We start from the raw sequence: 26,375 nt of genomic DNA on the forward strand, positions 1-26,375 counted from the left end.
TTTAAAGATGTTCATCATATCCAGAGGTATAGATATCTTTTGCAGCCTTGCCAATGCTGAACATGCCGAAGAGTATTTCCATCAGCCATTTTTACCTTCCAAACACATGTCCCAAGAGCTTGACCTAATAATGCTCCAAAATATGCCCAATGATTTTCCTTCCTGAAGTTTGCCCTGGGCCTTCCTCCAACACACTTTTGTTCGATATGTATATGGTCTTGTGGTAGTTTGAATGTAATTGGCCCCCATAGGGTCATAGGGTGTGGCACTATTAGCAGGTGTGCCTTTGTTGGAGTAGGTATGGCTTTGTTGGAGGAAGTATGTAACTGTGGAGGTGGGCTTTGAGGTCTTGTATATGCTCAAGCCATGCTCAGTGCCTCAGTCCTCTTCCTGTTGTCTTCTGATCAATATGTAGCCAGCACCATGTCTGCCTGTACATTGCCATGCTCTCTGTCATGAAAATGGACTGAACCTCTGAACTGTAAGCCACCACCTCAATTAAATGTTTTCTACTATATAGCTCAGTCTTGAGGGAGATTGATCCCCAATTTTCTGAGAAAGTGCCATACTGATTTCCAAAGTGGTTGTATAACTTTGCATTCCCACCATGCTGTGGGCGTGGTTTCTCTTCCTAGCAATAGAAACTCTAGCTAAGACAGGTGCACATTCACAATCTGTTCTTCCCGGCAATGTGAAATGACTTTGTGAATAATTCCTAGGCTATCTTTTCCTGCTGCAAGTAACAAATCCTTCACCACTCTTTTTTCTTGGCTATGCTTAACACTGTACAAATCACATCATGAATCTTTTGCATTAATAGAAACATGTATTCCAATCAGTTCCAACTGCTTCCCATGTCTGATGGCAGGAGTGGACTTTTCAATGCAAAGCTGTAATGCACCTGTCCATTGTCTAAAGAACTGGATATTGCCTAGTCTCCAAACACAGTCAGTTAAGCAAGCCATCAAAGCACTTGGGGAAGGGAGCCAAATTAGTAACCACAAATGACATTCACTGACTCACAAAATTATGCCTCAGGTGCAGATCAAAGTGACAAAGTTTGTCTTCAGAGTCTCTGAACTTCTTGTACCCCCCCCACCCCCCCGCGCCCTTCTGTTCAGGTTTCTGCTCTGCTCTGTGCCACAGCCCATGGGTCTTTCCTTTCTACACCCTTAGCTAATTACTGCCCATGATGCTTAACTCATGATCCCTCTCAGAAGTCTCTTTGAGGTCCTAAAATGATCTAAAGGAGATAAAAGTCTCTATGGAAAAAGTAGCTTTGAACTTTTAAAAATTCTGTCTCCTCATATGAAAAATCCCTACAGACATCTGTGGATTTCTGAATCCTCTGAGAACTCTACAGTGAAATGACTCATATAAGAATCACTCAAACATTGTTAAAATACAGTTAACTATAAAAAAAAACTTGCTTCAAATTACAGCTATATTAATATATTTAAAAAAAAAAAAACCTTGGTGCCTGGAGGTTACATGAATGAGGATATGATTTTTAAGAGTCTAGAAAAAAATATGAGGCAATAATGCCTCATATTTTTCCATGTAGCATGTTAACATTATCAAAATTTCTTTTGAATGTTTAACTACCTTGATATCCAAAAGAATAATGCTATAGGGCCAAACTATTTTCAGTTCCATGATAAGTAAAAAGAAAGAACATTTATTTTCAGAAAGACCTGGGTTCATTACCACTTAGATGGCACCATACATCATGCAGCAAACTCCACAGTTCTATAGGTACAATTTGCAGTACAGTTGAAATGGCATTGACCTTGAATTAGACTGTATGAAGTGAAATTCTGTATATGTAACATATATTTACTTTTGTTTCATTTTTTCTTCTGGAGCCAAATAATTTCATCATTAAACAAAGAAGAATGTGCACTAAATACGACTCCCCCCCGCCCTGAAAAAAACCCAAAAAAGTCAAGAATACAACATTGGCATTGGTTACAAAAGTTATTTGTAAAATTAAATGACTATAACTATACATAGGGAGTAGATAGATTGATAGACGATAGACAATATATGCATATATCAAACTATAACTTGTTAGATTATTTAATGGGAGAAATGACTTGCTTCAGCCTAGGAATCATTAAAATTAAGCTAGAATTGATTAAGAAGCTTCATCTCTAAGGAGCTGTTCTCATAATATCATGAGGTGCTAGGAAGCTAGAAAGGGAGAACAATATGTAGTAGTCTTACCCATCTGTAAAGCCTATTAACCACCACTGGGTTGGCAACATTTCTGCAATGGTGAAGTAGTGGCACTTTTCCTTTGTTACCAACAGCTTAGATTAAATTTAAGATCTGTTCAATAGAAGGGAAATTATGCCTGATACTGCAGACCTAGCCAATGACCTGTGATTGGAGATATCATGGAACCAAGAAGGAACCTACTATCTCTAATTTCTTAAACCAGTACGATTTCTAACTGCATTCTATGTTATTATTGTACTCACAGAAGGAAAGTATTACTGAAACCTGGTCAAATTGCAGAGAAAAATTGCCTCTGAGCTGTCCATCGACAACTGATGCAACTTTTGTACTTAAGGCCCAAGGAACCTCATGGTGGAAGAAAGAGCGGAAAGATCGAAAAAGCCAGAGAATCATGACGTATGCTGAGACCGTGCCTTCTGACTGTGACAGGGAAACTGCACTCACGAAATCTCAATAACATGGCTACTTAAAGAAGATCTGAACATCTCTACCAACAATTGACACCCAACCCAGATGAGAGGAATCTCAAAGGAACCCCGAACCCTAGATAAAGAGATATAAACAATTAACTGCTACTGAATGGGAGAGTGGAAGAATTAATCTTTCCAGAGATGAGCTCCCTGATTAATCATGTAATATCAAGTGGTCAGCCCTAAAAACATACTTGCAGGCAGTACTGAACAAGGTCAACAAGGTATATATATATATATATATATATATTCATTCATCAATTGTGTATGCATATACATATGTGTGTGTAACAACCATGACTAAAAAGGAGACCCTATGTAATTGGGAGGAAGTAGGAGGGGAATAGGAAGAAGAATATGGAGGGGAAAAGGATGTAATTACATTTTAATAAAATAAAAAGAAAGAAAAGATTTCAGAAAATCTATCAAAATTATTCCAAAATTAATCAGAATGAATTGATGTACTAAAACAGCTAGAGTTATTTTACAAATGAAAAAAACTAATGAATCAGAAAAGAAAGGGAACAGGGAACACTGCTTGGATGCAGCTTGACTGTTGCTTATGCCACTGCATTCCCAGCCTACAAAGCAGTGCCTGGACAGTCAACCAGTGTCAGTGAATGAGTAGGTCAGTGAACAAATGAATAAATGAACAAATGAATGAATAACAAGGCTTGCAAACGCCTATTAAAATATTTCCCTGATTTGTTAGGTTTTAATCAGTTTTGTCTGGGACCTATTTGCCTTACTGTGCCTACACAGAAGATAATATTAGTATATCATCGATCCCTAGTGAATATGGCACAATGGCTCCTGGCTCTTGGGGCCATTTGGAAGCATAGAGTTATTTGAAGAGAGATCTAGAAAATCCAAGGCTTAAAGGTGACTGATACACCTCCTTTCAAGTATATATAGCCTGATTGCTGGTATTTGAAGTGAATCTTTAAATACAAAATCTAAGAAAAATGGAGCTAAGAAACAGCTCAGTGGTAGGACATTTACCACAAATGTGCAAGGCCCTTTGTTGGATCCACAGACACAGACAGACAGACAGACAGACACACACACACACACACACACACACACACACACACACACACACACACTTCTAAGAAAAGCTGATGATTGACTTGACCATTAGAGACTATAAGGCTTTTGTTTGGTGTGTTTTCTGTTAACAACTTGTTAAGTAATGTCAAAGGACCACATACTGCAATTGCTGTGTTCCAGGATAGTTTGATAGGTAAATTACAACGTGAAGTTTCTTGTGGTCTTCCATTCTGAACTCCGAGATTTGTTTCACTGGAAAACTGTCACCTCTGGCTCTAATAAAAGTATGCATCCAAAATAAAAAAAAAAAATCACTTTTAAATAGTGCAAAGGATGAGTCCATATTAAAGGCAACATCAGTGAGACACAGTGGGTCTGCTAGATGGACTTTCTGGATTTGAATCCTTGTCTATTACTTGCAACTCAACATCTTTGTTTGAATTTATCCCTTGGTACTTGTTGTTAGGATTGAGTGTGAAATGACCCCAGAAGTTCATGTGTTTGAACACTTGCTTGTTTTGGAAGCGGTCCAACCATTAAGCGTTGTATACTACCTAGAGAAAGTTAGTCACTGGGGTACAAACCCAAGCTCTTTGCTTCCTGACATACTAAGATGTAGGTGAGGCGAGACACCATGAACTCATGATAACCCAGCTTGGATGGATTGTGTTCTCTCAGACCATCAACCAAAATAAATCCTTCTACTCTTAAGGTATTTCTTGTTATACATTAGGTCATAGCAGTGAAAACAGCAGATAATATACTTGGTTCTTTAGTTCTACAATAGATGTACCTCTTTTAGTAGTTGGGAGTAAATGATTATTCATCTAAGGCCAGTGAGGTTTATGTGCTCAAGAAATGTATGAATGAAAACATGAAAGAATGAATGCAGACCAAACTCTAATAATAAAAACCTGGAGTCAGATATTAGGAAGAAAGCTGAAAGATCAGAGAAGCAGCACAGCCAGGCACATTCCTTACCTTTAGGAATCCTCAGATGGAAAGGGCTGAGCTCCTGTCTCCACCCAGCCTTCCTACTTCCCCTCTCTGCCCACCCATATCACTTCCTGTTTCCTCCTCCCAAGTGTTGTAATTAAAGGTGTGTGCCACCATTGCCAGGCCTCCAGTGGCTAGCTCTGCACTTTGATCTCCAAACAAGCTTTATTTGATAGAGCACAAACAAAATATCACCACAAATGAATTATATAAATGTTGTCTTTGGTCAAAGGTTAATAACAGCCAGTGGTGGTAGTGCATGTCTGTAATTTCCAGCACTGGGTGGGGGATGGGGTGGCAGGAACACCAAATCATTGCAAGTTTGAGGCTAGCCTGGTCTCCTTAATGAGTTACAGAACAGCTGGAGTTATTTAACAAGATCTTATCACAAACAAACATACAAACAAGGTCAATGACATGGCATATCAAATGTAAACCCTTGCCCTCTGAGGCAGCTTTGCTGTCTGCAAATGACCACCCCAGAAAAAAGTCAAAATGTGTTCACGTTTTTATAGCCAAACTTTGCTCACATAAACTACCATATTAACTGCATGGTTTCAGCTAAACTTATTGCTCCTTCTTCCTAGTTATTCTGGAGTCTTCTATAGCAATGTTTGTACACTCATGCATATTAAACTTACCCCACAGGTTTATATATGTTTTAGTTATGTTCACTCTTTCACTCCTGCTTTAACCCTTTTTATACTTTTCTAAGACCCTAAATCTCTTCTCTTTAGGTCTGTTACCTCATGAATTTGCTTCTTTCTTAACACGTGATGCCATTTTCATTGGTGTAATGTATTTCTTGGAGCATATCATAAGAATCCTATATTTAGGCAGCCAAAGGAAGAAATTTAATTCACACACACACACACACACACAAATTGTTCACATTCTGAAAACAGTTTTTAGAGAATATAGATCTTTGTCTCACAATAGTCTATTTTCAAGAAATTTTATTTTACTTCATGAGCAATATAATACCTACATCATTAAACTCATATTATTAACATCCCCCTTTGTACTTACATGTTCACAAGCAGTTTATTTCTACACATGCTAAAATTTGCTAACATAGTTATTGTTTATTACAGATTGGATATTTTGCTGGGGATATCTTTCTGTATGCTGTGAATGTGTTACTCTGATTGATAAATAAAATGCTGATTGGCCAGTAGCCAGGCAGGAATTGTAGTATAGGAAGGATAAGCAGAGATGAGAATTCTGAAAATGGAAGGCTGGGTCAACAAACCATAAGAAAGCTGCCACCGCCATGAGAAGCGACATATAAAGTACCAGTGAGCCATAAGCTACATGGCAACTTATAGATTAATAGAAATGGGTTAATTTAAGATATAAGAACTAAATAGCAAGAAGCCTGCCACGGCCATACAGTTTATAAGTGAGATAAACTTGGGTCTGAGAGGCTGCAGGAGCCAGGTGGACACAGAAAAACTCCAACTAGAATATTTTGTTAAATTATTTCACATGTTGGAAGTCAGATGTACTATAATTGTGTCACAAAGTTCTTGTTTCATATTTTTAAATAGAGTAAATATATATTTGAAATAAAGATTATTCTTTTTGTATTTGCCTATGCAATAGACATGTCCTAGTATGTTCCTTACCGTGTTCCTTGATTCTTCCTAGTCCTATGACCATAATCCCAATTTAACTGCTTCTGGAAATACACTGTAGCAAATACCACAAGATGTTATTTCTGGGTTTATATTACATTATATCAGGTTCTGCCTTGCTAGCAATATTCTATAGATTCCCTTTGTCTACTTCATGTGCACTATTCAAAATTTTAGAAAAGTAACATAACCAATAAGAGATTAAGGGCATGTGCCACCACTGCCTGACTCTGCTTATGGCTCGCTGTGACCTCTGATTTCCAGGCAAACTTTATTAACATACAAATAAAATCACATTTAAGCATAAATAAAATATTACCATAGCCAATTACATGGGTTTGGGGACCACAATTAGGAAGCTTTCACATGATTTTGAGTGCTTTATTAGTTCATCAGTCATTTATTTTTCTCTTTGATTTTTAGAATTGATAAATTTGATAGGTTTTTCTTAGAGTTGACTAACCTTCCACTTCAGAGTTGTGCTATTAAGTCTACTCAGGACATTTATACATAGACGTCTGGACTTTTTGATTTGTAGTTTCCACTTGGTTCTTCTTTATGCTTTCAATTATGTTGTTGAAATATCCCATCTGTTTTCTCATTACAGGTTCCCGTCTGCTTTCTCATTTTTATTTCAGCTTGTATTTTAAATGAGCAGATCCATACTATTTTAAAGTGGTCAGCTGCCAATTCCAATGAGCACATGTCTGAATCTGGGCCTGCTTCTTCACTGACTCTTCCTATGTACCAATCATATGTCTAATTAGTTGAGATTCTATGCCAGGTATTGTAAGTGTTTTCTGGAAGCAGGTATAGATGACATTGCCTAACTTTGTTTTCTTTGACATCTAAATTCACCAGATGCTCTTGCTCCTGTTAAGATTAATCTATGCTCCAGAAAGCTGACTCATGCACTAGGGATAGATCCTGATCCCACTGCCAGGGGACCCTCAAATAGACCAAGCTACACAACTGTCTCCTATATGCAGAGGGCCTAGTCTGGTCCCATGCAGATCAAGGATAAAATCATTTCAGTTTTTTCCTTGGTCCAATGGCATAACTACCACTCTGGGTTTTGGTTCCTCACTAAATAGTCCTGGCTTTCCCAGAGTGTCAAGTGAGCATGTCAGCTATTTAGTGAGGCCTACCTACTTGGGATTGAATCCCCTCTTCATCTACCCATATAGCTCTCATATCCTCAGTGACTTTCCTGTTGTGTTTTGCATGTTTTGTCCTATGCAAACTTATCCTAGCTCTCAGGGATAGAAATGTTACAGGCATCTCTCTTAGATTTCTGAGCATCATCCTTCACGCTTTTCTTCTCTCTGCTCAACAGACTCAACTTCAACCACCTCAACAGCACTGATCTTCATTCAAACATTACTTTTTCAAGTAAGTGAAATTATTTTTCTGTTTTCATTTCATCTTCTTACTTCAACACCAGGAAGGTATGCTTAGGTGTACTGATAGGCAAAAATGAATCTACCCTCATGTGCTTACTTTCTGCTTGTAGAACACTTAGATTGTCCCCAGTTTCTTGGAGGATACAGTTACATTCTCATGACAAAAATCTCTTCTTTTAACCTGATGGGGATTCTTTTAAAGTTTTTAATTGTCATCTTTTTGCAAGTTAAAGGATTTACTAAATACAAACAAATAAAAACCAAGAGTTAATATGCAAACAGACTATTAGTGCAAGAAAGAATGCAAAACTGGAATATTGATATGAAAAATTCTTAAAGTTGATTAGGGGGTGAGCAGTTATGTAAAGATTGCAGTGTGCTAGGCAGGTATGCTCTGCCCCAGGGAGATCATAGGTACACAGCTTTGATCCCAGGCTCAGCTTATCATCTCTGACACTTCACTAGATCCCTAGACTCTTGTTACATCATCTGTAAACATTATATAATAATGAAGATACAAACCATGAAATCTACTTTAGAAATAAAAAAATATCATTATAAAGTGGGTTAGAAAAGTACAGATTAAATAATGTACACTTGAAAATGGGATTATAATCCAAATGTACATTGTTTTAAGGAAAGGTCTTTTTGTACTGATGTGAGAATCATACATTTTTCTTTTCTCTAGGCAGAGCAAAGCTGTTTACAGAAGAAAGTTCTTATGCCAGGAGTTGATAGAATAACATGTTTTCCACATCAATCTTTTTCCAAAGGCACAACAGCATCATGGCACTCAAGGAGAAACACCTTATTAAATGTTTTGATAGTGAACTGTTCTTTATGACCTGGCAACATCATCATCAATCCTCTAAATCTGTGGCTAAACATTCCCAGAGTATCACTTCAGCTCTCCTTGAGAACAGAAGTCTTTTAAAGGGTCTTTCCATTAAAATGAGTCTTTTTTAAGGTTCTGATATATTAAAAAGTTTTTATTGAACATCAGTGTCATGCTCCATTCCTGGGGTATTACAATGCAACAACTATATTCTATGTGGGCTAAATTTTCTAAAAAAGAGGGAACCATGGGCAAGTGAGCATTATGTGCTTTAGGTTTCTGTTCTGTTGTTTACTTTGCTCTTTATGAGTGGACAGCTAAATTCCTAAATGTATGGTTTTCATCCTAGGCAGAAGTGGACATGTGTGTCAGCCTCATGGAACACATGTCATGACTGAAAGAGCTCACGCAACTCTTTTAAAACACTTTGTGTACAGAGTGCAGTTCACGTTGATGACACCTTTCTTGTCATTGTAGTAATAATCAGTTGGGCTGCTTAAGTAATTGGCCATTTTCTTTTGCCTCTGAAACTGCACCTTTAAACTCACCTTTACAAATGCACCTACACACACACATGCATGCACACAACTATATACCTCTCCATATTCTCTTTTCTATTTTTAATATAATAAAATAAATAAGATAAAACAAAAGAACAGCAACAACAAAATATATTGGAATTGGACAAAATAAACAAACAGAAGGCAAAGAGTTCAAGAGAAGGCACATGAATCAGAAACCCACTGGTTTGCACACCCAGGAATCTTACGAAAACACTAAACTGGAAGTCATGGCATATATTCAGAGTACCTTGTATGCAAGCCAGTGCATACCCTGTTCATGCTACCTCAGGCTCTATGAGTTAATATGTGCTTTATTTATAGAGGGCCTTGTTTTCTTGGTGTCCTCCATCCCCTCTGCCTCTTGCACTGTTTATAACTCCTATTCTGCATGGTTCTCTGAGCCCTGAGGAGAGAGATTTGATGGAGAGATCCAATTTAAAGATGCTTCACTCTTCTTATATTATCTTGCTATGGGTCTCTGCTTTTGTTCCCATTTGCTGCAGGAGGAAGTTTCTCTTATGATGGCTGAGCAAGGCACTGATATGAGTATATCAGATTGTCATTAGGAGTTATTTTTATTGCTACATTTTTTTACACAGTAGTATTTGGTTTTACATTAGGGCCCTAAGATACCTAGTCCCTGGTCCTTGGTCATGGTTCCATCAAATGAAATGGGTCTTAAGTCAAAACAGATATTTGTTGATTACTCCCACAAGCTTTGTGCCACCATTGTACTAGCATATTTTGCAGGCAGATCACCATTGTAGATAAAGGGTTTGTAGATGGCTGTGTGTTTACATTTTTTTGCTGTTGGGATGTCTTTCTGTATGCTGTGAATACGTGTTGCTCTAATTGGTTGATAAATAAAGCTGTTTTGGCCTATGGCAAGGCAGCTTAGAGGCAGGCAGGAAATGCAAGCAGATAGATAGGAAGAAGAAAGGCAGAAGAGAAGAGGAGATGTGAACCAGCCACCCAAGGAGCAACATGTAATGAGACACAGGTAAAGCCATGGAATATGTGGCGATACATAGATTAATAGTTATGGGTTAATTTAAGATATAAAAGCTAGCTAGCAAGAGGCCTACCACAGACTATATAGTTTGTAAATAATATAAGCCTCTGTGTGTTTACTTAGGTCTGAGCAACTGTGGGACTGGGCAGGACACAGGAATAGCCAGAAAGTTTCTCCAGTCTTGCCTGGCCCTGCAGTCCTGGGACTGCTTATAAAATAATCATTTTGAAGCTAAAGGAAAATTCTGGGAAGAGGAAAGCTGAGTGGGGAGATGTCAGGCCACCATCCAGGGAGCAGCATGCAAAGGCACACAGGTAAAGACACAAACACATGATGACATATAGATTGACAGAAATGGGCTGAGTTTAAGTGTTAAAGCTAGTCAGTAGTTAGTCTGAGCTAATTGCCAAGCAGTCATAATTAATATTAAGCCTCTATGTGATTATTTATAAGCAGGCCATGGAACTGCAGAGCCTAGGCAGGACTGGGCAAACTAGCTACAAATGGCACCCACACATGGTGGCAAAAGTTTCCACTTAATACCTGAGAGAGCTTAAGAAGAGATTATAAATGTAGCTAAGAGCATTGTCCTAGTTCATGTTACTCACGGCAAGCCTAGTTATAATGATAAGTCTTCTGGCTGTGGAGGGTTCACCACATGTGGGCTGGAGCTATGACATGGTGGATTCTCACTGAGTTACACAGAGGTTTCTGCAAGCTGTGCAACATGGTGTGTGGTGGATGTAACTTTTTCTACTGAAAAAGAAAAAAAGGCTTATGGGCTATACACTGATGGATGGAAGCATAGACCCATTGCTTCCCATAGCTTGGTTCCCAGAGGTGGTGGTAAACATAGTTCTGCCATGTTGGGAAGCTGAGGTGGGTGAGGCCAGCAGTCAAAGCTTCCATTTCAGTCCTAGTAATGCTGCAGTTTTAGCAATAGATTCAGAATAAGGAAGATTCAGATGGAACAAGACTTTAAATTGTTTACAGTGTGTGTAAAAATTTATGTATGTTGTTTGGCCATCTGATCACCAGACTAGGTCAGATCAGGCTTTCTCTCGACCATTGCCAGCAGTCTACAGAGGATGTATCATTGTGGATTTCTGGGGACCTCTCCAGCACTCTGCCTATTCCTGTTCTCATGTCATCATTTATCATGGTCTGTTGTTCCTTGTTCTCCATGGCTGATGTGTAAAATTAAAACACAAATATAGTAAATTTTAAAAAAATGTATGTAGGCTTGGAAGAGAGAAGAAAATGAATAAAGACAGTTATATAAAGAAATTGTTTTTTAAAAAAAACTCTTTAAAAAGACAGTAAAGGTAATATAAAAAGTAAGGCACATAAAGATGGAAATCACACAGAGTCTGAATTATATTGTCTTTGGGATTTTTAACTGCAGAAAGACTTTTAATTATAAAGGCTGCTGAGTTAAACCAATACGTATATTTTAAGGAATCTTGACTTCAAAATTTGGATCTAAGGATATGTTGCTTTGGAGAGGAGGCTCTATTTTTGTTTCCATGGGAAGTAAGAGGCCTTGGATTTGTTCCAGGTTAAGATGGATCAGATTTGATCAAGCCAGACTTCCTGAACCTTAACAGATGATACCTATCAACAAAAGTTATAGCCGGTCTTCCCAGGACTTGATCATTATCTCAGATTTTCTTAGGATCCCCATAAGACTACCAGCACCCACAATAAGCAGGAAGTAGCCTAGAAAACTATGCCCACATTCCCAAAAACTGGATTATGGATATTTGTCTTTGTTTAGAGATTGGTTACAAATTGTTATTGGTCATAATAATAACTTTCTAGAGAAAAAAGGGGGATAGGATATAGATATGATAGGGTGAAAGGGTATATTATTGAATCTACTTTTAAAGAGCAACAACTTGTTTAAAATGTTTTACATTGCTATGGATTTTAGTTTACTGATATAATTTTTTTCTTTTTTAAAATTTTTATTTATTTATTTATTTTATGTGTTTTTCACATCATGTATCTTGATCCCATTCATTTTTTTAAAGATTTTTTTTCTTTATTATTATGTGTTTTAAATTTTATACATCAGCCATGGGTTCCCCTGTCCTCCCCCTTCCACCCCCCCCCCCACTTTCCGCCTAGCCCCTCCCCTCCATTCCCATGTCCTCCAGGATCAAGGCACCCCTGGGGATTCATTTAAACCTGGTGGATTCAGTACAGGCAGGTTCTGTTACCTCCTTCCAGACTGAGTAAAGTGTCCCTGTGTAAGCCCAAGGTTTCAAACAGCCAGCTCATGCACTAAGGACAGACCCTGGTCCCACAGACTGGGTGCCTCCCAAACAGATCAAACTATTCAATTGTCTCACTTATCCAGAGGGCCTGATCCAGCTGGGGGCTCCACAGCCTTTGGTTCATAATTCATGTGCTTCCATTCGTTTGGCTATTTGTCCCTGTGCTTTTTGTAATCTTGGATTCAACAAATCACAGTCTTGCAGACCCTCCTCTTTCTCTTACTGATACAAATTTAAAGTTAATTTTGTTATATTTAATTTAATTTAATAATATATAATAAAATATAATTTATGTTATATAGTTTTGTATGTATATTTCTACTCTTGTTTAAGGTATTATGTTTGTGCAGCTCATTTAAATTGTAAGGGATAATAAAGAAATACAGATTAATAATTAGTCTTCTATGATAATCAAACTTATAGTCATTTTAAGTTTTTAAGGTATGCATAGATATAATTCAATTAGGTAGATAATCTTCAAACACTTCAAAGACCTACAGAATATGGCATTTAAAATGTTTTAAAAACTTAGACTTTTCTGGACATTGAGATATGTATGCTCCTGGAAGCACCCATTTACTTTAAAGAGAAAGATGGCATTGAAGAAGAGACTCTGTATGGAGTTTATCTTCTTGGCAAAAATAGCCATTTAGGCAAGAAACTGTTCTTTCCTGGACTGCTTGACAAAATGGCATATAAACTAGACATGCAGGGCCCATAGGAAGATGACCACTGAATTTTGCAAGGTGAGATGGTCTTCAGGTTCTTGCTTCACAGAAGAAACTGCCAGACATTCTACAGGACACACAAAAAAAGTGACTGAAAGACTAGACCTATGGGCTGAAGATGGATGCTCCAACCTTACTGAGGAACTTTGGATGCCTGTCCAGGCAGGAAGCTATCTCTGTCATTCTAGATTTTTGGAAGTTGCTTAGAATGCTTTTCCTGTTTACTTAGGTAATATTATATCTTTCTGAGGTCTTTAATGTAGTAGAAGACTAATAGTTATAATTTTCCTTGGTTATGATAAAACATAAATTAGATATGAAACTTTAGACTCACAAATACAGGATAAATAAAACATTTTCTTTGAATTTGCCAAATATAAGTAGACTGAATATTGTAGATATGATTCTTGCTTGATAACTCTTCTATTATATGTAATCTTACTATGTTAAAGTTAAAACCTTCCTTTTTGAAAAATAAAAGGGGGAAATGCTATGGATGTCTTTCTGTATGCTGTGAATATGTGTTGCTCTGATTGGTTGATAAATAAAGCTGTTTGGCCAATGGTGAGGCAGAATAAGGTTAGGTGGGACATTCTAGCTAGAGAGACAGGAAGAAGGCAGAGAGAGATGCCAGCCCCCACCAAAGGAGAAGCAACATGCCAACAGACTGTTAAAGCCATGGAACCTGTGGCAAATCATAGATTAATAGAAATGGGTTAATTTAATATATAAGAGACCTGCCATAGAACATACAGTTTCAAAATAATATAAACCTCTGTGTTTTTATTTGTGTCTGAGTGGCTGCAGAACCACAAGGCCATGGGAGCCAGGTGGGACCAGAGAAAAACTTCAGTTACATCACATTGATTTCCAGATTTACATAGTGTCTGTAGAAGTTTGCAATCCCACTGGCAACAGATTAATGTTCCCCTTACTCCATATCCTTGCCAGCATGAGCTATCATTTGTTTTATTGCTCTTAGCCATTCTGACAGATGTAAGATGAAATCTCAAAATAGTTTGATTTGCATTTCCCTGATGGCTAACTAATTTCTTTAAGTGTTTCACAGCCATTAGACTTTTCTGTTTCGACAATTCTCTGTTTACATCTGTACTTCATTTTCAAATTGGTTATTTGCTTTCTTTCGTTTTCTTTTTGTTTGTTTTTTGTTTTTTGGGTTTTTGTTTGTTGTTGTTTTTAGTTTTTTTTTTTTTTTTTTTTTTTGGTTTTTTGAGACAGGGTTTCCCTGTGTAGTTTTGTGCCTTTCCTGGAACTTGCTTTGTAGATCAGGCTGGCCTCGAACTAACAGAGATCTACCTGGCTCTGCCTCCTGAGTGCTGGGATTAAAGGCGTGTGCCACCACAGCCCAGCAGTTATTTGCTTTCTTGATAGGTTCTGTGTTCTTTATATATTTTGATGTTGCACTTTATCAGATGTGTAGTTGGTAGAAATATTTTCCCATTTTGTAGCTTGCCACTTTGTCCAAATAATGGTGTCCTTTGCCATGCAGAAAATTTTCAGTTTCAAGCAGTTCCATGTATTAATTGCTGATCTTAGTGCCTATGCCACTGATGTTCTGTTCAGAAAGTCTTTCCCTGTGCCAATGAGTTCAAGGCTTTTTTTTTTTTTTTAAATCAGGTTCCTCTATTTGGTTTTATGCTGAGGTCTTTGACACATTTGGACTTGAGTTTTGTGTAGGGTGATAAATATAGATCCATTTGGATTCTTCTACATGAACCCATCCAGTTTGACCAGCACCATTTGTTCAGGATGCTGTCTTTTTTCCATTTTTTATTTCTTCCTTCTTTACTCAAGAACAGGTGGTTATAGGTGTTTGGATTTATGGGTCTTCACTTTAATTTCATTGATCAGTGTGTTGGTTCCGTGTAGTTTTTACTTCTATATCTCTGTGTTATAACTAGAAATAGGGATGTTGATATCTTCCATAGTGCTTTTATTATTTAGGATTATTTTTAGCTTTCCTGTTTTAGCTTTGTGTGTGTGTGTCTGTGTATTTCCATATGAAGCTGCAAATTGTCCTTTCAAGAGTGTGTTGGAATTTTAAAGATTTATCTATCTATCTTTCTATCTATCTATCTATCTATCTATCTATCTATCTATCTATTTTTTATGTATACAGTGTTCTGTCTGCATGTGTCCCTGCAGGACAGAAGAGGGTGCCAGATCTTGTTACAAGTGGTTGTGAGCCACCATGTGGTTGCTGGGAATTGAACTCAGGACCTCTGGAAGAGCAGTTGGTGCTCTTAACCACTAGCCATCTCTCCAGCACATGTGTTGGAATATTGATGGGGATTCCACTGAATCTGTAGATTATTTTTGGTAGGATGACAAGTTTTTACTATATTAATCCTTCTGGTCTGTGGAATATGTGCCCATCTTCTGATAACTTCTTTAATTTATTTCTTCAATGTCTTAAAAGTTTCATCATACAGGTGTTTTATTTGCTCGGTTAGAGTTATCCCTAGGTATTTTATATTATTTGACGTTTATGTGAAAGGTGTTGTTTTCCTTATTTCTTTTTCTTTCCATTTATCATTTGTATATAAAAGTGCTACTCATTTTTGATGGGTAATTTTGTATCCAGCTACTTTCCTAAAAGTATCTATCAGCTGTAGGAGTTTCCCAATGGAATTTTTATATGTATTTATGTATACTATCAGATAATATAATATGCAATTAAAGATACTTTGGCTTTGTCCTTTCCAATTTGTATCCTCTTGATCCTTCAGTTATCTTATTGCTGTAGGTATGATTTCAAGTACTATATAGAAAAGGTATGTAGAGAGTGGGTAACTTCATCTTTTTCCTTATTTCATAGAATTGTTTTTATTTCCATTTAAGTTGATGTTGGTTATGGATTTCCTGTAAGCTGCTTTTATTATATTGAGGTATGTTTCTCATGTCTCCAATCTCCTCAGGACTTTTATCATGATTGGGTATTGGTTTTTAATCAAAGACCTTTTCTGCATATAATGAGATAATGATGTGGGTTTTTTTGTTTGTTTGTTTGTTTGTTTGTTTTTTTGTCTTTCTGTTTGTTTATATGGTGGATTACATTTTCTGATTTATGTATACTGAACTATCCCTACATCTCTGGGATGAAGCCTACTTGATCTTGGTGGATCTTTTTTATGTCTTCTTAGATGTTGTTTGTTAAGTATTTTACTGAGAATTTTTGCATCTATTTTATTGAAGAAAATAGATGTCTGTAATGATCTATCCTTGTTGGGTCATTATGTGGTTTGAGTCTCAGGTTAACTGAGGCATTGCAAAATGGATTGGGCAGTGCTTTTTCTGTTTCTCTTCTGTGGAATAATTCGAGAAGTGCTGGTGTTAGCTCTTCCTTGAAAGTAGGGTAAAATCTGGCCCTGGACTCTTACTGGTGAGGAGGATTTGAAGGACTGCCTTTATTTCACTAGGGTTTATAGGTCTGTTTGAATTGCTTGTCTCATCTTGATATAGCTTGGTAAGTGGTATGCACAGAGAAAATTATTCATTGATTTTAGATTTTCCAATGTGATGGAATATAGGTTTTAAAGCATAGGTTTATTATTCTCTGGATTTCCTCAGTTTCAGTTTTTATGTCCACCTTACTCATATGCAATTTTGTTAATTTGGATACTTTCTGTCCATCTTTTAGTTAATATGAACAAAGGTTTGTCAACCCCAATGGGTTTCTCAAAGAACAAATTCACTGTTTCATTATTTTTTTTTGTATTTTTTGTTTGTTCCTCTTTTTATTGATTTCAGCCTGTAATTTTACTATTTCTTGCCATCTGCTCCTTTTGGGTGTGATTTCTCTTTTTGGCTCTAAGGCTTTCAGGATAGTGTTAAGTTACTAGTATAAGATTTCTCCATTTTTTTTTTTTTATGTAGGTACTTAGTTTTATAAATTGCCTCTTAGAGCTAACTTCATAACATCCCAGAATTTTGGGCATGCTGTGTATTCATTTTCATTAAGTTCCAAAACATCTTTATTTTCTTTCTTAATATCTGTCTTGACCCATTTTCTCATTCAGTTGAGAGTTTTTCAGTTTCCACAAGGTTGTAAGATTTCTGTTGTTTCTATTGTTATTGATATCCAGCTTTAATTCATGGTGGTCAGATAGGATGCAGGGTGTTATCTCTTGTATCTTGTTTTGTGTCTGAATATGTGGTCAGTTATGGAGAAGGTTCCATGAGGTGCTAAGAGGAAGGAATATTCTTTTGTGTTTGGATGAAATGTTTTGTAGGAGTTTGTTATGTCTATTTGGTTTATAGATCAGTTTCTCCAGCATTTCTCTGTTTAGTTCTGTCTAAATGATCTGTTCATTGGTGAGAATGGGATATTAAAGTCTCCCACTATTCATGTATGTGGATCAATATATGATTTAAGCTGCAGTAGTGATTCTTTTACAAACTTTGGTGCCCTTGTGTTTGGTGCACAGATGTTAAGAATTGCAATGTCCTCTTGGTGGATTTTTTCATTTGATGAGTATGTAGCATCCTTCCTTATCTCTTCTGATTAGTTTTGATTTGAAGTCTATTTTGCCAGGTATTAAAATGGCTCTTTTGGTCCATTTTTTTTAGCCTTGAGATGATGTCTACCCTTGATGCTAAGGTATATTTCTTGGACACAGCAAAAGGATGTACCTGTTTTTGCATCATTTTGTTAGCCTATGTCTTTTTTATTGGGGAATTGAGACCACTAGTGTTAAGAGGTATCAACACTAGTGGGCAGTATTTGATGATTCATGTTATTTTGTTGTTTTGATGGTGTTGGTGTTAGTGTTGGTGGTGTGTGTGTGTGTGTACTCGTTGGATTTGCTGATCTGAGATTATTTATTCCCTGTGTCTTTTTGGGTGTTGTTAACATATTTATGCTTCAATTTTCCTTTGAATGTCTTCTGTAGGGTTGGACTTAGAGATAAATATTGTGTAAATTTGGTTTTATAATGGAATGTCTTATTTTCTTCATCTATTGTGATCTAAAATTGTGCTGTGTTTAGTAGTCTGGGCAAAAATCTTTGAGAAAGATGAATACTCAGATTCACTATTTTAGAATATAATATAAAAATAATGCATAATATAAGAAAATAAATAAAGAAGTCCCACTTAAAACTGTGCAATATTAACTTATAATTTGACCCTAAAAGGCACATTTTACAATGTAACACAATGAGTATTGGCAGCATTTTATTTCCTAAAGGCCCAATCCTCATAAAAAAAATATTTGAATTAACTGATTCAAATCAATTCCATTTTTGTATTCTCTACTTCACACTCTGCATTTTATAGCTATTAAATAAAATTTATAATTGCAACTTTTGCTAATGATTCACTTCATCATTAAATAAATGAGAAAGTAATTTAAAATGAAATGTCTATATAAAATAGGCACCACAGCTGGAAGCTATTATTAATATCAATATACAATCATTACCACATTAAAATGAACTTAATATTTAAATAAGAATTATAGTGTAGGTAAAAAATAAAATAAAGAAAAATGCATACTGCCAAGAATTAAAGATTATAAGAGAAGGTATTTGCCTCTTTTTCTGTGTGTTTGCCATACATTTAGTGATTAAAAGAATCCCAAATTTAAAAGATAATATCTTATAATTATTTGAAAGCAATACTGGAGAAATACCATGCAGTAAAAAGCAATGTACAGTTGAGAATTAGTTTGTTAAGATTTAATTTATTTCTGAGTGTAACAGATGTTTAATTCTATCCTTAAACTTTCACACAACTTGCATTTTATCTACCTCTGACCAAGGGGAAGCTGCATCCTAGAACATAGAGCTATAAACCCACCTGTTGATAGAGAAATGGTATTTTATCATTCCTACAATTCAGATGATCTGTTAGGAGATGATACCATAGCATCTGCCTTCAGAATTCTGGAACAAATTGCTCAGCTCGTATCCATCTGTGTTAACAAGGCACACAGGAACTCTGCTTATCTCTTTCTTTTTCTAATTTAGAATGAGTAAAATGTCGCAAAGTTATGAGCCACCATTTTGTCACTATATTGACAATGACTGAGTCTATGGACAAATGCTGTGGAAGTCCAAAAAGGAAGTCAGTTCAGAGGAAGTTTTTTCTGACCTGGGATAGCACATGGGCTACTATCATAGTGTCAATATTATTTATTATCCCCAGTAGATGTCTTTTGTGAACCACGGAGCTTAGTAATTCTATTGATCATTCCTTAGAAAACAAAAGGCCATTTCCAAAGGAGAAAAATCATAAGATAAGAGTAATTCTGTTCTTTCAATCCCAATTTTGAGATTTATAAAGAAGCTCAGCTTCTAAAGAGACAGTATTTCTTTCTGTTTGCAAAAGGAGATGATAATTCCTGACTAGGACCATGCAGGCTGAGTGGTCATAACATTTCTTGTTGTGTATAATTTAATAACAAACATGTAACCTTCCTATAGCGGAATCTTTGTAAGGAAGTATACAATTATTCCTTTTCAAATACTGTATTTCGTCAGGTTCTACACATTAATATTTATTTCAGCATAAACAGCTCTTAATAAGAAAAAAATGATGCTCAATTTAGCTTTTATAGTATTCTAAGCATTAACTCTTTGCTATCCTGCTTAGAGTATTTCTACACAGCAAATAGGATGAAGTACTTACTTTTATTGGAGAAAAGACCTTAATAAAGTTGACTTAAGTGCTTTCTGCTATAAACTGCCTATCCTTAAAAAAAAAAAAAAACAACCAATAAATTACTTTTAATGCCTCTAAGAAGTAGCCATATATGTACTTTTAAAATTTATACTTGTGACAGAGATAATGGTACCAGGATGAATAATGCATCCAAGGACTAAGCTCCTATGACTTCTTTGGTCAAGCCTTCCCTATAGTAGTCCCTACCCCACTCCAGCATCAAATCAAAAAACGTTTCTCAGTTGTAAAAGGGCTACAGCAAACCCTCATATATATACTATTACTCAGTTATAACTCAATGCTTATGTATGAAATGCATGTATTTTTCTTTTCTGCTGAATTGTTTGTTTTCCAACTTACATAATTAAAAAAAGAGTTTCACTCTTTTCTCTCACTGAATATTTGAAAAACAAAAATTTAAAACTAGAACATATTTCAGGGCAGTGATTCAGTTTTTTCACAGTGGTATCAGTAGCAAGCCCTTATCATATAATGGATTTTATAATAAACCACATATAAATTTAACAGATTTCCAATTTTGGAAATAACTTAGACAAATTACTCTAAAAAAATCTCTGTATAAAAAGAATACAACAAACCATAAGCACAAATAACATGCCAAAAGTACTTTTAAATAAATTAAAGAACTAAAAAAACAAACAAACAAACAAAAACCCCAACCCACAAAGTATGCCTTTCTAACAGAAAAGAGCAAGCAAACAAACTGTGTCAAAAGGAAATGTCATTTCACTGATACCGGATGAGCAAATGTCCTTGCAGGACAGTACTGGGTGCTGGGGAGGATTAGGAGAAATGGCTGTACTCACGCGATTTCTGTCCGGTAGGATGTGTGATGGTTTATGTGAAGATAGTTTCTGCTCACTAGGGAAATTCTCAGATCAAAGTTTAGTTCTCGCTTATTCAAGTATAAGATACTTTATTACAGTTGAAAGTATGGACTCCATCGAACCCATATGAATAAACAGTGAAAAATAGGATTTGAAGGAAATATAGCTATCAAATGATAATACCACCTAACTAAATGATTCATGTAAAGCTTAAAACACACAAATAAAATAAATAATATTATTATAGTAAGTTTATGAAATATTTATAATATTTAAAATGCATGTATTCAAAATAAAAGTATACAAACAGTTACAAGGAAAACTAAACTGAATTTCAGCATACTTTTATATCAATAGGAATAAAAAGTTATGTGACATTAAAAAAGGCAAAGAGTAACAATTCTAACCTAGAACACTTTATTAAGATTTCTATAAAGAGGGATAGCTTTAACTACCACCAAATGTGAACAGTTTCATATGCTCTTGGTAAAAAACAAAACAAAACAAAACAAAACAAAAACTTAACTGCAATATCTTAGGGGAGAAAGTTGAAGGTATTAGTCAAAATTTAAAAAACATACAAATATCATTCAACAATTATATTACTAGGATTTAGTCTATAAATGTCTACAATGAGAAAATTTGAAATGACTTAGAAAGGATTAAATTAAAAGACTCATATAATGAAGTACCTACAACCATTGAATAAATAAGCTATTTTTCCAAGGTCTCCAATGCAAACTGAGTGGACATATGGGGCACAAGATGGAGCTCTGCAGATGTTATTTCACTAACATAAAAATCATACATGCTTAAGAGCACATTCGTGTGAGCATCTGAAAAAAAAGAAATACTTGGAAATTGTGCTCAACATCTTTCTGTCATGTCACTATAGAAGACAACTTGAGATAAGCAAGCTATGATGTGAAAAAATATACTTTGGCTAATAGACTCAGAGGGTTCAGTCCATGATTGTTTGGCTCATTATTTTGCATGCATGGCAGCAGAGTATACATGGAATACACCTGTGGTGAAGGAAGTCTGCTCACCTTACAGCAGTCAGGAAGCAAAATGAGAGATGGACAAGATGAGATCTGCCATGGAATACATTGTAAAATTTAGAGTCCATAGCCATTGGAGAAATGCAAATTAAAACTAACTTGAGATTTTATCGCATCCCTGTCAGAATGTCTAGCATTAAGAAAACAAGTAATAGCATATGATGCCAATGGTGTGGGAAAGGAACACCCTTAAGTACTACTGAAGAGAATGCAATTAGTATAACCATGATGAACATCTATGGAGGTTCTTCAAAATAATAAAAAATTATGTACTTTCTACAGGAAGAGACATAACCTTCTCTATTACAAAACCAACCACCAAACAACAACAAAATCAACAAGTCAAGAACTCCAGTTCCCTGGGAATAACTCCAGTTCCCTGAGAAGAACTTCTCCAGTTCTTTGCCAAGAACTGGCCTTTCAGTACCCACAAAGGTTATGGTTGCCTTGATGTTTGTTTCTTGGGTTCCATGAGTGATGCTTATTTTCTGTGTCCTCAGAGTATCTTCTGAGTCACCCATCTTTCCCCTCAGCTTATAAAGAATTCCAAATGGCTGCTATGTAAGGAAATAGGCATGTTCTTAACTTTATATAGGCTTATAGATCCCAATATTACTTTAAAAAAATTGAAATAGTTTTTTCCATACAATATATTCTGTTTTCCCCTCCCCTAAACTCCTACCAGATTCTTACCGCTTCTCCTCCCACTCAAATCCACAATCTCCCTCTCTCTCCCTCTCTCTCCCTCTCTCTCCCTCTCTCTCTCTCTCTCTCTCTCTCTCTCTCTCTCTCTCTCTCATTATTAAACAAATGGGCATTGAAAAAAAGATAAAAAATAAATCCTAATAAATCAGAATAAGAAAATAAACAAACTGGGAAAAATGAGCCAATGAAAAAGTACAAGAAATACATACAGATGCAGAGACATATACAGTTGCATAGACAGAAATCCCATAAAAATATTAGACAGAAAGCCATAATATATAAGCAGAATACCAGCAAGGTTAAAAAAGTGCCCAGCCAAAGCATTATGAGAGAAAAGAAAATCTCCCAATATTCCATTGATTTCTTTTTGTTGCTATTGTTGTTGGCCATCAACTCTGGACGTGGAGCCTGCCTTTGATCATGGTTTGTATATTAAGTGAGAGTCCATTTGAGATAACTAATTTTTCCTTTGTGAGAGGTTATCAATTGGAGATAACTTCTTGGTTAGGGATAGGGGCTATGTCCACTTACCCTCTCAACAGTGGGAAGCCATCTGGCAAAAATAGATCAATACCTGCCCTCTATATGCTGCCATAGCCTCTGTTATTTCATAAGTGTCTTTATCCTGCTGTGCCTAGAAACCCTTGTTTCCTTGGTGTTTTCTGTTCCCACTGACTCTTAAAATCTTTCTACTTCTTCTTTCCCAGAATTCTCTGAACGCTATGAGGATTTGATGGAGACATCCCATTTAGGACTGAGTGATCCAAGTATTCTCACTCTCTGTACATTGTCCAAATGTGAGTCTCATATGTGCATATAATTTCTATCTCATGGAGTCAGCCTTAAATCCAATCATGTAATGACTGGTTATTCCCACAACTTTGTGCCACTATTGCATGAGTGTTTCTTACATGTAGGTTACCATTGCAGATTGAAGGGTTTGGAGCTGATTGGGTGTTTGTCTTTCTCATCTGGCAGTGTACAGAGTGCCTTCTAGTACCACGAACACTAGTCAGTAGAGGTGAAGCCCTAGGCAGACACCAGCTCAACTTCTCTGTATTCAATATTTTGTGTGAGTGCAACAGAGCCTTACCACCAGTGTGTGGACAGCCTGGGTTGTTTGAGGATTTTCAGGGGGCACCTTTGGCCAACAATGCAATGAATGGAGGTTTCATTTGGTGACAAGAGTTGTGTAATTGAGGCCTTTCTACTTCAATTTATTTGGAGACTCTATTTAGATTTCTTGCATATATATATATATATATATATATATATATATATATATATATATATATATATGCTTAAATGGTCCTTAGTATAAGCAGAACTTCCTTGCATTCCCTCTCTTCCCTTCCTTCTTCCCCCATCTCTGTTTAATCTGCCTCTTCAAGTATCACCTCCCCCTATTCACCCATAACTGTATATTTTATTTCTCCTCCCTCAGGAGATGTTTTTCTTCTCCCTCATCCCTCACTCTTTATTTAACTTCCATGTTTATACAGCTTGTAATCTGGCTATGGAAGACTGAATAGTGAGTGGGCTCTGGCCTCAGGGCCATCTTCCAATCTCACTTTTAAAAACAAGCCCTTGCTATGCCTTCATCATGTTTAGTCATTGACTTGCTTGTCTGTCTCTTTGCTAGACTTAAGGTACTTTTAGTGGAGAGACCACAGCTTATTCTTCATAATTACTATGTACAATGAATATATGATAATAAAAGAGACCAGGGTTCTATTACCTTTCAAGGGTACATCCCAAATGATTTTCTCCCATTAGACAATAATTCCTAAAAGTTCTTCCACTTCCAAATAGCACCAAAGCCCATAATCAAATCCTCAACACATGAACCTTCGGCAGATCTGCAAGATTGGGGTGAAATTAGATTCAATTTTCATCACATATATTTTATACAATCAAAATTGGATGTTATAAACACATCAGGTTTAATCAGTATATATTTTGACATGTAAGAGTGGTGATTTCACATGGCTCAATCATCTTACATGCATGAGAAAAACCACTGCTTAGAAAGCTTTCACTTCAACATTCAGAGAATATTGACATCTAGACCCCATAATGGGTCTGACAGCCCTTTGATTGATCCAAGTAGAACCCCCTAAACAGCTTAAATGAAGTAGAGCAAGGGTCACTTAGTCTCTTGAGGCTGGAAAGCTCAGATGAAAAGCCAAGTGTACCAGGGAAGCAATGCTGGGTCACAGGGCCTGCACTGTTCAGTGATGCTATCTTAGAAGATGAGCTGCCAATAGCAGAGCCAGATGGTTATTAGCAAGGCCATTCTGACTGTGGTTTTGACAGAATGCATCTGTTGGCAGGAGTGTAAGAGGCAGCAAATGCTTGTGGCTTCTTCTTGCTCTGCCTGCAACATTAACTTATCTTAACCTTTATTTGGCTGAGTGCCTGAAGATCTCCTTAGAAAAGATGCAATTATCCCTTTGCCCTTTCTCAACATTCTATCATGTCACTTTGTAGTCTGACTGCAGCAATGTCATGTGCAATGACTGGTGTCTGATATGAGCCCTAGCCAAAGCTGTCATTACCTGCGGAGGGTGCAATGATGTAATCTTACACCATGATCTATAGTGGAATATCCTGTGAGCACTACAAGTCCAAAAGCTTTTACAAGAAGCCAGGAGGCTGGGGGAAGGACAAGGGACTGTTTTCTCCAGGACTGGTTATTAGAGGCTGACTTCCAGTTAAAGGGGCCTCCTGACTGCATATTCTCTTCTTTGCAGCTCTAATACAATGGCCTTTGGACCAGATTAAATGAATGCCCAGGGCAGCATCGTGTTCTCTCTCTCTCTCTCTCTCTCTCTCTCTCTCTCTCTCTCTCTCTCTCTCTCTCTCTCTCAACATCCTCCCTAAATATTGAGGTTCTTTGAGTGGAAAACCATCTGCCCAATATCATTCCTGGGAGCTTTTCAATTTTTCTTTACCTCTTAGAGTGGCATTTGTTTATAGGTTGAAATTGAATATTTTGATTTTGCTGAAATCTTCTATTTTCTTCCTTTCTAAGATAACATAGATGAATTCATTTATATTATTTAGGTATTTATGACTCTGTCAGTCCATTCCTTCATCAATTCAATAAGCATACACAGAATAGCTGATAAAAGAGATTTAGCTCAGTGGTAGAGCGCTTGCCTAGAAAGCTCAAGGCCCTGGGTTCAGTCCTCAGCTCCGGGGAAAAATAAAAGGAAAAACCAAAATATTATACCCTGGGGATGAAGAGCAGAATGATACTACTATTAGGAATTTGGTTCTATGAATTAGAACTAGGGATCTTGTCCAGGATTTAGTCTCTTATTTGATCTTATATTTTTGTTTGGTTGTTTTGTTTTTCTCTACCGAAGATGTTTCTGCCATTCAAGTAGAACCTACTTTGTACAGTTTTTATAAAGGTTGAATGAGGCAATCATTCTACAGAGGAGTCTGGATCATAGTAGGATTGTAATACATATATATCTTATCAATAAAAGCCATGAAAACCATTTGTCTGGTGCTCTTGGAAAAGAGCTAAATGTATACCTCTGTGTAAAGGACAAATTTTAAAGAAAGATAGTGTCCTTTTATCAGACAAGGTAAACTTAACAGTATCAAAGCTAACCTTCTAATTCTTGTCAAGGAAAATCATTTGAACTTGGTGACTAATAGCCTCATGTCCAAGGACATTGCTCATAGTTATCACACTTTAAAATATGCTCCCCCACTGGGGTTGGGGGTTTAGCTCAGTGGTAGAGCGCTTACCTACCAAGCACAAGGCCCTGGGTTTGGTCCTCAGCTCTGGAAAATATAAATACATACATACATACATACATACATACATACATACATACATACGCTCC

At 36.5% G+C, this 26,375-nt stretch overlaps 1 protein-coding gene across 1 annotated transcript in view; it reads right to left on the reverse strand.

Moving 5' to 3' along the window:
- Positions 1-26,375, reverse strand: part of Tmem74 (transmembrane protein 74) — a 56,596-nt gene that overhangs the window by 5,309 nt on the left and 24,912 nt on the right. The window contains exon 5 of the transcript XR_004946820.1: positions 24,251-24,371. The gene's annotated coding sequence lies outside the window, so the exon portion shown is untranslated. The remainder of the gene's footprint in view (positions 1-24,250; positions 24,372-26,375) is intronic.

This window comes from Onychomys torridus, chromosome 16, assembly GCF_903995425.1.
Source record: "Onychomys torridus chromosome 16, mOncTor1.1, whole genome shotgun sequence".
In the NCBI taxonomy this organism is placed as follows: Eukaryota; Metazoa; Chordata; class Mammalia; order Rodentia; family Cricetidae; genus Onychomys; species Onychomys torridus.